The sequence below is a fragment of the Ovis canadensis genome, chromosome 8 (genome assembly GCF_042477335.2).
Source record: "Ovis canadensis isolate MfBH-ARS-UI-01 breed Bighorn chromosome 8, ARS-UI_OviCan_v2, whole genome shotgun sequence".
Lineage (NCBI taxonomy): Eukaryota > Metazoa > Chordata > Mammalia > Artiodactyla > Bovidae > Ovis > Ovis canadensis.
The window spans coordinates 26,408,986-26,421,181 of NC_091252.1; the positions used below are offsets into that span (position 1 = coordinate 26,408,986).

The 12,196-nt window shown below is 39.7% G+C and overlaps 1 long non-coding RNA gene across 1 annotated transcript in view; it reads left to right on the forward strand.

Annotated features, from left to right (window-relative positions):
- LOC138445258 (uncharacterized) overlaps window positions 1–12,196 on the forward strand; it is a 64,347-nt gene that overhangs the window by 26,419 nt on the left and 25,732 nt on the right. Inside the window, exon 2 of the long non-coding RNA XR_011258772.1 lies at window positions 4,092–4,282. This is a non-coding gene — a long non-coding RNA (uncharacterized lncRNA). The remainder of the gene's footprint in view (window positions 1–4,091; window positions 4,283–12,196) is intronic.

Consider the following 12,196-nt stretch of genomic DNA (forward strand, 5'->3'; position numbering starts at 1 on the left):
TTATTTGAAGTTCTCGTGTAAAACTAAGAAAAAGGGTATACTTTCAAGAGATAAATCCCTGAGAAGGTGGAAGGGTCTGAGAACAACAGGGCGGTGAAGGAGCTGCCTTAAGAGTAGCGCTATTTCTTCCACTGAAACAGAGTGGAAGGGGGGCTGGTCAGCATGTGGGCACTAGAGCTGGAAACCTGGTAGATTTGACTTGAGAAAGAGAGGAAATACCGGGCTGGTAGTCTTCTATGAAATACAATACATTCATCAGCTGAGAAGTTTAAATGAGATGCAACTATCGAGAATCGACAGATTAGGTAAAAATCACTTTGTGGAACTTCTATTTGAAACCAAATTTGACTATAAAAAATAAAATTGCATTTCTTATGCAACAGTGTCTTGTGGGCTAAAATGCTACCTACTATAGGAGAAGCCTGTCTAATAAACGCAAATCACTGCAGAACCGGATCATCTTGAGGGGACAGATGGGAGAGAACTGGCAGACTCCGAAGTCAACCCCAATTTCAGATAAACTGCTGGGCGGTGATGCAACTGAGTGTGAGCAGACTGCTGAATGCTTTGCATTTTCTGGGTAGATGCAGGAGAGCCTATATCAGGAAGGAAACAGATATCAACAGAGCCTTCTAAACTGCCACAGAGATCCATTCTCTGAATCCCTGGAGAACACTAGAAAGGAGTGAAAATTTTAGTTAGAGCCCATTCTTTAGGCTCTGAATTTTTTTTCAAAGCTGTGTACAAAAACCTAGCAAGTCACCTTGCAGAGCGGTCATCAAGTAGCAGCCTGGGGTATGTGCTAGGCCACAGACTGTACTTTGGAAGAAGGGTTTAGACTCTATGGTAAAGTCAGAGTCAACCACTTATTCCTGTAGAGAGATTATTTCAGATAGCTGTTAAACGTGACATCTGAAGAAAGCATTTTTCTCTTTCTTTGCCTTTGTGAAAATAGCATTTTGTTCTTAGCCAAGACCCTTACAAAGAGGCTATGGCTAAAACAACAGGGACCGTGCAGGCTTAGGTGGACTCAACACATCAGAGGGAGGCCCCTGACTCTGTGCAGCCAAAGTTTAGCCTACATTTTCTCAGACCGTTGATGCCAAAAGACTAGGCCATCACCATGAGGGGGAGTAGACATGGCTAGGGCTTTGTTTGCTGTCGGTAAACTCTAACAGCCATAAAGTTTGGTCTGTTGGGTGGGAGCAAGACTATTCCAATTCATGCCTTCTGTCCTGGCATAATTGTTAATAGTGTGCTCTTTCAAAGGTGTCAGAAGCTTAGACAAAGGATACAAGGCACCTGGTCTATAAGCAAAGCCAACTCTTCACCTTTTATGCAAGAGATCTTTCACCAGAGCTTATTCTATATGTCTGTATATATATTTGGCTATACCATGGCCTCCCCGATAGCTCAGCTGGTAAAGAATCTGCCGGCATTGCAGGAGACCTTGGTTCAATCCCTGGGTTGGGAAGATTCCCTGGAGAAGGGATAGGCTACCCACTCCAGCATTCTTGGGCTTCCTTTGTGGCTCAGCTGGTTAAGAATCTGCCTGCAATGCAGGAGATCTGGGTTCGATCCCTGGGTTGGGAAGATCCCCTGGAGAAGGAAAAGACTACCCACTCCAGTATTCAAGCCTGGAGAATTCCATGGACTATATAGGCCATGGGGTCGCAAAGAGTCGGACAAGACTGAGCAACTTTCATATCTTCATTGCAGCTTGTGGAATCTTTTTTGTGGCATGCAAACTCTTAGTTGCAGCATGTGGAATCTAGTTCCCTGACCAGGGGTCGAACCTGTGCCCCCTGCATTGGGAGCAGGCAGTGTTAGCCACTGGACTATCAAGGAGGTCCCCAGAGCTTATTTTTGAAGAACAGCTTCAACCTGTATTATAGCCAATGTCCCCGGAGAAGAGCAGGAAAGGATGGCAGAAGTTTAGGCCAGCACTTGAAAGAGGAAAAGTCCTTTAAAATGACTGGTAATGATAGTCAAGGGTGTTGCCTGTGATACTCACTTACTTAGGCTTAACCTTGGAGATAGGGGAGGAAATGTCACCCAGAGAAGCACAGGCTGCATTGCGTGATGAGGAAGTTACTGTCCTTGTGAAATAGATTCTCTCTAGGAAATTGGTCCTCGCTCTTTTGGAGACTGCCGACAAGGACAATCATACCTCCAGAAAAAGTCAGGTTTTTCCCAGAACACAAAGACTTATACAGACAAGATATATTTTGCAATATAAATCATTGATTCCTTGTTTTTGGTCCTTAGCCTTCTAGAATCACATTATTAAATTACTTTGCTAGTCAGCTAAGCCTCCGGGGAGGAGCTGTGCCCACAGAGAAAAGGAGGGGGAGGGTATTGGGATGGCAGACTGGGGAGGGGCAGTGGATTTTCAGATACAGAAGTCAGAACATTTGGGCATAGGGACCCAAGGACATTAACAACGGGTCTGAAGGAAAGCCTGATGAAATAAGAGCCAGCCCTCCAGCTCAGATCTCAGAAGGTCCATAGGAAGTAAAGATTACCTGGGCTGGGGAAAAGGAGGGGAGAAGAGAAAGAAGAAAGATGAGCAGGAAACCAGAGAGCTTGGGAGCTTCCGAGTCCCTGCTAAGGCCCAGAGTCCTCCACCGCCTTCCTTTCCTGAGCTGAGTTCTGAGATGGAACACAGGACAGCAATCTTTGACTATATAGTTGGAGGGACCTGAGAGATGAAGAGTCAGTGCCTTGATTCTTAGATGGAGAGGAGGCAGAAGCTTTGTTGAGTTCCCTTCTTACCTTCCAGCATCCCTAAGCATTAAACAAAAGTGGCCCTTTGCATTATTTAACACATGTCTGATACAGAACCTTCCTGAGCTAAATGTGCTGAAAAGAGGTGCAAAAATAGCTAAGTGTGAAGGGAAACCAGAAAAGCCTGTAGACAGGATGGGGCAGTAACCTGAGCAGAAACTTTAAAGGAATAAGACTTCTCAGCAAGGATGCCAGGAAGCAAACATAGACGGTGAAAACCAGGGACAAGATGCATGCCCACCCCCCCTTGTCCCCTGTGACCCGTCACCACTTGGGATCAACATCAAGGATGAGGGAACAGGTAATAACAATAGTAGCAAGCTATCACTATTATAGTTTGCTATTATATTAATAGCTATTTTTACTATAGGGCTTTCTATAGGCCAAGCACTATTTGATGTAGTTTACCTATATTAACACATCTGCATGAAGTAGGTAGCCATTCCCTTCTCCAGGGGATCTTCCCAACCCAGGAACTGAACCCAGTTCTCCCACATTGCAGGCAGATTCTTTACCAACTGAGCTACCAGGGAGGCCCCAGCTTACATATATTAACGTATTTAATTCTCACAACAACCCTATGATGTAAGTGCTGCTATAAAACCTATTTTACAGACACACAGAGTTTGTGTGGAAACAGACACACAGAGTTTAAGAATAAAAATCCTGAATTAACTTAGATTAAGTAGAAATTATTAACATCAGTTTCATGATCTCTTCTAGTCTATGATCAAAGAAAGTATTTAAGTATATATATATTCATGTATATTTATGTGCATATAAATATATTATAACTAAATTTTCACACAAAGAGTTTTAAAAATATTTTTATTGATTTATTTGGTGGTGTCAGGCCTTTGTTTCTGTGTGTGAAATCTTCTCGTTATAGCAGGTAAGTTCTTAGTTGTGACATGCAGGATCTAGTTTCCCAATCAGAGGTTGAACCCAGGACCCCTGCCTTGGGAGTTCAGAGTCTTAGCCACTGGACCACCAGAGACTTCCCCACACAAAGATTTAAACTCACTAAATGGATGCCGAATGTGAACTTTTAATGAGATAATGTGTATAACAGATAATTGAGCAACAAAGTAACAGCATATTTAGCACAAAAACACAGAAAAACTCAGAGTAATTTAAGCAATCCTGAAGGACAGGAAAAACTCCACAGTATAAACCTAGTCTTTCAACCTCTCCTCATTATCCCATTTATCACCTACGTCCTGACTACATGTTTCTCTTTTCATGGGCCTCTGTCATTCCAATGCTGCTCTAACAACACCTTACATTCTTTTTATGACATCCAGGTTTAGACCAAGTTCCTGTGTTCTCTGTTCATCCTGACTTTAACATTACTGGATCCCAGAGGAAGAGGAAAGATGGAGGCTCCCATGCCACGGAATATAGGTCCTGTCTCCCTGCCTTGGCAAATACATCTTCACAATGACTCCCTGCCCTGACAAATATACCTTCAAGATCCAAAGACATACGTAACTGGGTGAGTTCCTAAGGATGAAAATTAGCAAAATAATGAAGACGAAAGAATTTTTGTTACTGTACATCTGATTGCACTGTTAGTGAGCTATCTCAATGGATGGACGACTAATAATGAAAAGCAAAATTTATAAATTATACAATTATTCAAAATGAATTTTCTTATCTTCATTTAAGCAAAATAATTGTATTGCAATTAATAAGATTTTTCACTTATTTTGTGTTCTATTGGTAGCAGTTATTCTAGATGATTAAAAGACAGTATGTACTTATATTCAAAGTGTACAAAGACAGAAGATAGTTTTTTTAAAGTAAAGCAAAATTAGATAAAAACAAGGTCTTACTGTATAGCACAGGGAAGTATATTCAATAGTCTATGAAAAATTACCATGGAAAATAATATGAAAAAGAATTTACATGTGTAACTGAATCACTTTGCTGTACAGCAGAAATTAAGACAACATGATAAATTGACTATACTTCAATAAAATTAAAAAAAATTTTTTTAAGATACCACCATGTTTCTGTAGATTCCAGTAGTTCTAACACCCTAATTTCATAGAACTCTATTGGATTGCAAATATATCCAAGGCAAAAAAAAAAAAAAAAAACACCAAGGAAATTAAAATCAATGCAAAAAAATAAAATTAAAAGTATTTTCTATGTTTTCAAAGAACTTTCCTTCTGAAACATCCAATATAACCTATTAAAATTATAAAGCAAATAAAATTTAAAATTAATATTAAATTTCTTAAAATTAATGAATACTAGTATCATTTGGACTTCCCATGTGGAGCTAGTGGTAAAGAACTTGCCTGCCAATGCAGGAGATAAAAGAGATGCAGGTTCCATCCTTGGATTGGGAAGATCCCCTGGAGAAGGAAATGGCAACCCACTCCAATATTCTTGCCTGGAGAATCCCATGGGCAGCTGATGGGCTATAGTCCATAGGGTCACACAGAGTCAGACACAACTGAAGTGACTTAACATGCATGCATGCAATATTATTTAATTATTAAAATTTACATAATTCTCTTGATATATGTTAATACATTTAAAGCCACTCATAATTCTAGCATTCAGTTGTTATCTAGTTGAACTGGTATCGAAATTTCCGTGACATCTAAAAGTAATATAAATCACTTAATACTCTAAAATGTTCCTCTGCCATCATGCACAACAGTTGTGAATGCTATAATTGATGATTAATACTGGAAACTCAAATTGAGACATGAAAAGAAGCAAGAATCAAAATGTCTGCTATTATGGAAAATTGTAATTCAGGACTCCACTGCATTCTTATTGCTTGTGACAAAGGATACAAGTGAATTATGTCTTTTATCTTAGCTCAGCGATTTTCCTGCTTTAATCTTCACTGTACTCAAACCATTATTTGACCATAACAAGGAAATAGCCCACAAACATTCATGGCGATTAAGCATAGTTGACTTTAGTTTCAAGATTATGGGCTAGAAGAGAAGATATATAAGGAGGCTGCATGACGTTAGTCATGTGAGCTACTATTGAAGGTTACAAGTCATGTTACTCCATGAGAGGAAATATTTAGGGTGACAAGTCATACTACTCCATCTGGGAGCACCAGATCCCCAGAAACAGAGATGTATTTCTTTTCCCTAACTAACACAAAAATGTTCACATACGCACAGATGCAGAGAAAAAATTAACCATCATTTACCTTTCACTTTATCACCGTGGTTATGTGTTCTTTAACAAATGTGAGCAGTATCATAAATTATTGTTAAAATTTAGGAAAATAAGGTATTTGCCTTTTTGTTGATTTGCTCCCCAGTGTAGGTACCAAATTAATCTTCAGTTGAATTTCACAGAGTTCAAATGGGGCTGACCCTCTCTTCCTTGCCACAGTGGAGAAAATAAGAGTCAGTCATGGCCAGTCCAAGTACCCTCTCTCTATAGCTAAAAGGTTCAGTATGGAACATGTTTTGGGTCGGATGGACCAAAGTATCCCAGAAAATATTCACTGGACTTGTTGAGAAACAGCAGTCTCTTTCCCCTGTGGAAAGTTTAAGCTAGGAATCAGGAGTGTGGGATCATCGATGGCCATCTTACCAGTCACACATCTGGTTCTGGTATGGAAAATCAGTCAGGCGAAAGCAAGCAACACCTAAAGAGAGGGTCAGAGCCCTGTGACTTGCTTGAGCTCCTGGCTACAACTGTGAATAATCCAAACACACACACAGAGCTAAAAGTGTAGTCAGAGCCCAACAGCATTACTGAAGGCTCTGGGCCCACATTTTAATGGGTTGGTGTTGGCTACACTTCTGGACTTACAGTTATATGAATCAATAAGTTATTTTTGCTTAAATTAAGACTGAGTGCATCTTGCAGACACTGATGAATACTTTGTTCATCTTAATCTTAAATACTTTTTGTTAATCTTATTAAATCACAGTTAAGATGATTAAGTATGGGTCATATAACAGATGAGTCTAGATACTACCTAGACATGGCAAACAGCAGGTGGAAGAGGTCTGTCCTCAGGGGTGGTATGAGTGATGCAAATTTACAACATCATAAAAAGTGTGCATTACAGACACTCTCCCAGATAGTTAGTAGTAGTGAGTTAACTGTGAAGCAAAGGTTAATTGGTTTCAGTTCAGTTCAGTTCCGTTCAGTCGCTCAGTTGTGTCTGACTCTTTGCGACCCCATGAAGTACAGTACACCAGACCTCCCTGTCCATCACCAACTCCCAGAGTTCACTCAGACTCACATCCATCGAGTCCGTGATGCCATCCAGCCATCTCATCCTCTGTTGTCCCCTTCTCCTCCTGCCCCCAATCCCTCCCAGCATCGAGTCTTTTCCAGTGAGTCAACTTTTCGCATGAGGAGGCCAAAGCATTGGGGTTTCAGCTTTAGCATCAGTCCTTCCAAAGAAATCCCAGGGCTGATCTCCTTTAGAATGGATTGGTTGGATTGGATTGGTTTAGTATCCTCCAATAATAGACATTTAAGAGTTCATTAGAGGTTTGAAGATAGTGAAAGTACAAGGGATGAATGACATCACATGACATGAAGAAGAAAGTCACTATTTCACTTTTTTTTTTGCTGTACTACAGGTTTGTAGATCTTAGTTCCTCAGCCAGGGATTGAACTCATGCCCCCACATTACAAGCACAGAGTCCTAACCACTTAACCATCAGGGAATTTCTAAAAGTCACCATTTTAGAACCTTTATCTCTGCTGCCAGCACCTTCTTATTGGTTCACACCTTCCAGAGAACTCAAAATCCTGGACTTGTGAGACAAGTAGCAGTATTCCAATTATCTTAAGAAATATAGTAGATATTTTTTAAAATAGCAATCTTCATGAAAAATAATCTTTATAAAAAATAAAAAAATGGAATACTTGGGAAAATCCATTTTAATTTACCAATCTCTGTGAGCATTAGCCCATATATAAGAAGTATTAAAATTGATTAAGATTTTGATTAAATTAATTTAAATTAATTATTAATTAGGTATTTTAATTTAAATATTAATTAAATTTAATTAAGTATTAAAATTGATATAAGATTGAATACAGCTTTTTTCCTTTAAATTTTGGAATGTGCTTGACTACAAACAAATTTAGAATAATGCATCATTAAATTTTAAAATTTGATAATCATTGCCTAACCAATGACATAATACCAACAATAATGTTGATTTAGTTCATTACTGAAGAAAAACTGAAAAATAGTAATTTGATTACATTAAAATGTTTTTTGACAGTATATTAGACATCAAGATTTAAATATTTTCACTGTTTTAAAGGAAATAAGGATTACTAGAAGAAAAAGGGGGCTTCCCAGATGACACTGGTGGAAAAGAACCCATCTGCCAATGCAGGAGACATGAGACTGGGGTTCAATCCCTGGGTCAGGAAGATCCCCTGGAGAAGGAGATGGCAACCCACTCCAGTATTCTTGCCTGGAGAATCCCATGGACAGAGGAGCCTGGCAGGCTACAGTCCATGGGGTCGCAAAGTCGGACACTACTGAGAGACTGAGAACACAAGATTTACTGATAATTAAAATGTGTGGCTGTCCTGCTCAACTAAAACATAAAATGACCTTAAAAAAGTATACATACACAAGCATAGGCTGTGCTCAAATGTCATAAAATATGCAGAGATGTTCCATACATAATTTGATTTTTCCCCTCATTTTCTGTTTTCTACCTGGATCCAGGAAAACAAATAAATACCAGTAAAGCAAAAAGCTACCATGATTTTCTTGGCTTTCTCTCCCTCCTTTCTATTTTGGAAAAATCTTGACTTTGATGCAAGGCTTCCCTGCTAGCTCAGATGGTAGAGAATCTGCCTGCAATGTGGGAGACCCAGGTTCAATCCCTGGGTCAGGAAGATCCCCTGGAGGAGGACGTAACAACCAACTCCAGTATCCTTGCCTGAAGAATCCCGTGGACAGAGGAGCCTGGTGTACTACACTCCATTGGGTCACAAACGGTCAGACACAACTGAATGACCACTTTCCCTTTCACTTGATCCACCCAGGTGACCAAAGTTTGAGTACTGCATTTGCTTTGTTTCTAGTCCTGCTGTGAACTTCTTAGATTTACTTTTTTCCATGCTACACAAAAGTGAAGAGGAATAAATAATTGACAAAATGAATTCTGAGGAGGAAATCCAGACATTTGCCAAAAGCAATAGGTAATTTTTGTTTGTTTGTTTTATGCTAAACTTTTCCAATTTGTTGTCTATAAGCATAAATATTTATGAAAAACCTAGATAGCATTTTAAAAACCAGAGGCATTACTTTGCTGACAAAGATCCATCTGGTCAAATCTATGGTTTTTCCAGTAGTCATGTATGCATGTATGACCATATAGGCATGTGAGACCAACATGTATGTATGTTGGACCATAAAGAAAGCTGAGCACGAAAGAATTGATGCTTTTGAACTGTGGTGTTGGAGAAGACTGCAAGGATATCAAACCAATAAATCCTAAAGAAAATCAGTCCTAAATATTCATTGGAAGGACTGATACTAAAGCTCCAACACTTTGGCCACCTGATGCAAAGAACTGACTCATTGGAAGAGACTCTGATGCTGGGAAAGATTGAATGCAAGAGGAGAAGGGGACAACTGCTGGGGTCCAGCCCCGGTGGATCCAGGGTGATTCAAAGGTGGGGACGGAGTCGGCGTCTTTGGAAAAATACATATTTAATCACAGATATAGAGAGATTAGAAATGGATAGTGTAGTAGGAAGATTAGTGGAGAAAAAGAGGCTGAATAACTTGGATTACGTGGAATAGCATCCATGCTCCAGATGGGAATTCGGCCAGAAAATCGGGAGCAAGAAAGAAGTGACATGGGGGAATCAGTCTTTCTGGAAACTGATCCAATTTCTTTATTTTTGGGTTTGCTTATATACCTTTTGTTACACATAGGGATGAATACAGAGTCACGCGGGAGTCAGCAGTCCTGACCTTTATCAAAATCAGGTTCTTCACATAAATGTATAAAAGAGGTACATCATCTTCTGGCCATGAGTGAGACCTGCTGACATTTTATGATCCTTTCTTTCTGATAACGAAAAAACTTATTTCTTCCAAGGGTGCTTTTTCTTAAATCAGGCACCACCCTCCAAATAAAGTTACATTCCTATAGGGTGAGGGTGTAGTGAGTTACAGTCAAGAAAGGAATTTATTTAACCCAAGGTTAACATGATTACTCTTAAAGGTTAATACTTATTTCTCCTATATGCTTAAAGGTTAACACTTATTTCTTCCTATATGCTAGTTATATTCATTATAAGGGTAGGGAACATGGAGATGTAGCAGCAAACATCAGCCCAACAAATGAAAATCCTTTCACCAATGCTCCCCTTAAGATCTATTTAAGTCTTAAGATATGATAATGTTACATTTTTACATAGCAAGGACACAGTGATTTATAACAAAGTACAGTGATCTATTACAAAAGAGAAAATCCATTAACTCAAAAAGTCTAGTATTGCTAACATCAAAAACTACTATATTTCCTTTGCTATATTCCAAATACATTGATTAATATATTCCCAGGTGCCTAAGGATATGGAGGCCTGGAGGCAATCATTGACTCAACAAGAAGAAAAAGCCCTGTGCTAATTAAGACTCTCAAAATACTCCAAAACTCTCTGTGCTGTTTATGGTTGAGAGGTAGTAAACAATCATGTGCCTAGTGGCAGCAGTATGGATAATCCTGTCACACAAGCTAGTCTGTCAGCAGAGAGGTTTGACCTGAAACATCCTTGTCCCACCCAGAGCAGGGAATTAGCAGCAATTATTGACACAACAAATGAAGAACCCTTCACCAATATAATTCCTAACCAACCCATTATACTAATAATTTCTAACTCCCCAAAAGATTTTGCCTTTAGTAAGTCTAAAACATCTCATGCCTCTCAGGTTGGGAGGCTGTAAACAATCACATGTGGCCAGACGAACCTATACAGGCGGGCTAGATAACCTTCAGAGGAGTCCATAAGCTGAAACACTCTTGTCACGCCCAGGAATTTTTATTGCCTTGGAGCTGCATGTTTACTCCTTCTCCAAGAAAAACGGTTATGGGGGAGAGCCCCCTGTAAAGTCAGAGGTGTAGGTGAGAGCATAAAACAGACTCTGGTTTTGGGGTAGATGCTCGGGAACAGGGGGTTTCCTGAGGCTTGATCACGCCTTTGCGTATGCCAAGCCTCCTTCCTCATGACCTTTGCCATGGGCGGAGTTCCTCATGCTGGCTCCCGGCAGATAACAGATGGTGAGATGGTTGGATGGCATCACCAACTCGATGGACATCAATTTGAGCAAGCTCTGGGAGTTGGTGATGGACAGGGAAGCCTGGCGTGCTGCAGTCCATGGAGTCGCAAAGAGTCGGACATGACTGAGTGACTGAACTGAATTGAAGCATAAATATTTATGATTTAGAATTTATTCTATCCCATAAGATAGATTGTTATTTTGGAAGTTTCCCTTATAGGTAACTTGTATTCATGTGAAGGAAAAAGGTGACACAATCAAGTTATATTTCCAAACAATAACAAAAATTCTTACACTCTTGAGTCCTGTTTTTGTTAAGCAAAAAGAGATGGCCTGAGTCATCATGAAAGACAACCCCTATCACTCCTTTTGCCCCCATCCCTTCTCACACTACTCCAAACACACACACACACACACACACACACACATACCCCACACATACACAAAACCAAGTATCCAGCCCCCAAAATACAAGAAGACAGCTTTGCAGAAAGGGGTTTACACTGCATAACAATGTAATATTAATATTTTCTGGAAAATAGCGTAAGCTGTAGGAAAGACAAATTCACATAGGAGCAGTAAAGCATTGTGTGATGTTTGCTCTTTATGCCAGTGATAATAGAAGCTGCAGGTCTATGGAAGATGAAACATGGCTTCGCAATGTGATTTATTTTAATCTCTAGACTAGAAGTCTTCAAGTGCACCAAGCTCTTTACATGGAAAAATGCTTTTCAGCAGCATACTTGGCAAACTGTAAAGATGACCTCACATGGCCGCATGGGCTCTGAGCTGCTTCCTAATTTACTTTTTGCACGGTTTGTTACTTGATGTCACACATACTAATGTGCCGGCCTGGACTAATCCGGTTTCTCAAATATTTCACCATGCCTGTGTTTCGATCTCACTGCTCTTCTTCTGTTATCTTCCAAAATTGTTGAAATCAACCATTTCTGTTGGGAGAAAAGCATAATATAGAAAAGATGGTGCTCATGACTAAAACGCCTGAAATGTGTTTGCTTTCCATTTGATACTGGTGGAGCCAGCAGACTCTAAATCCAGTATGTCCTTCAATAATTACTCAGTAGAGAGAGAACCATTGTTAAGTTTCCTAGGAAACCATTTGGTGAAAAATCTGCAGTAACA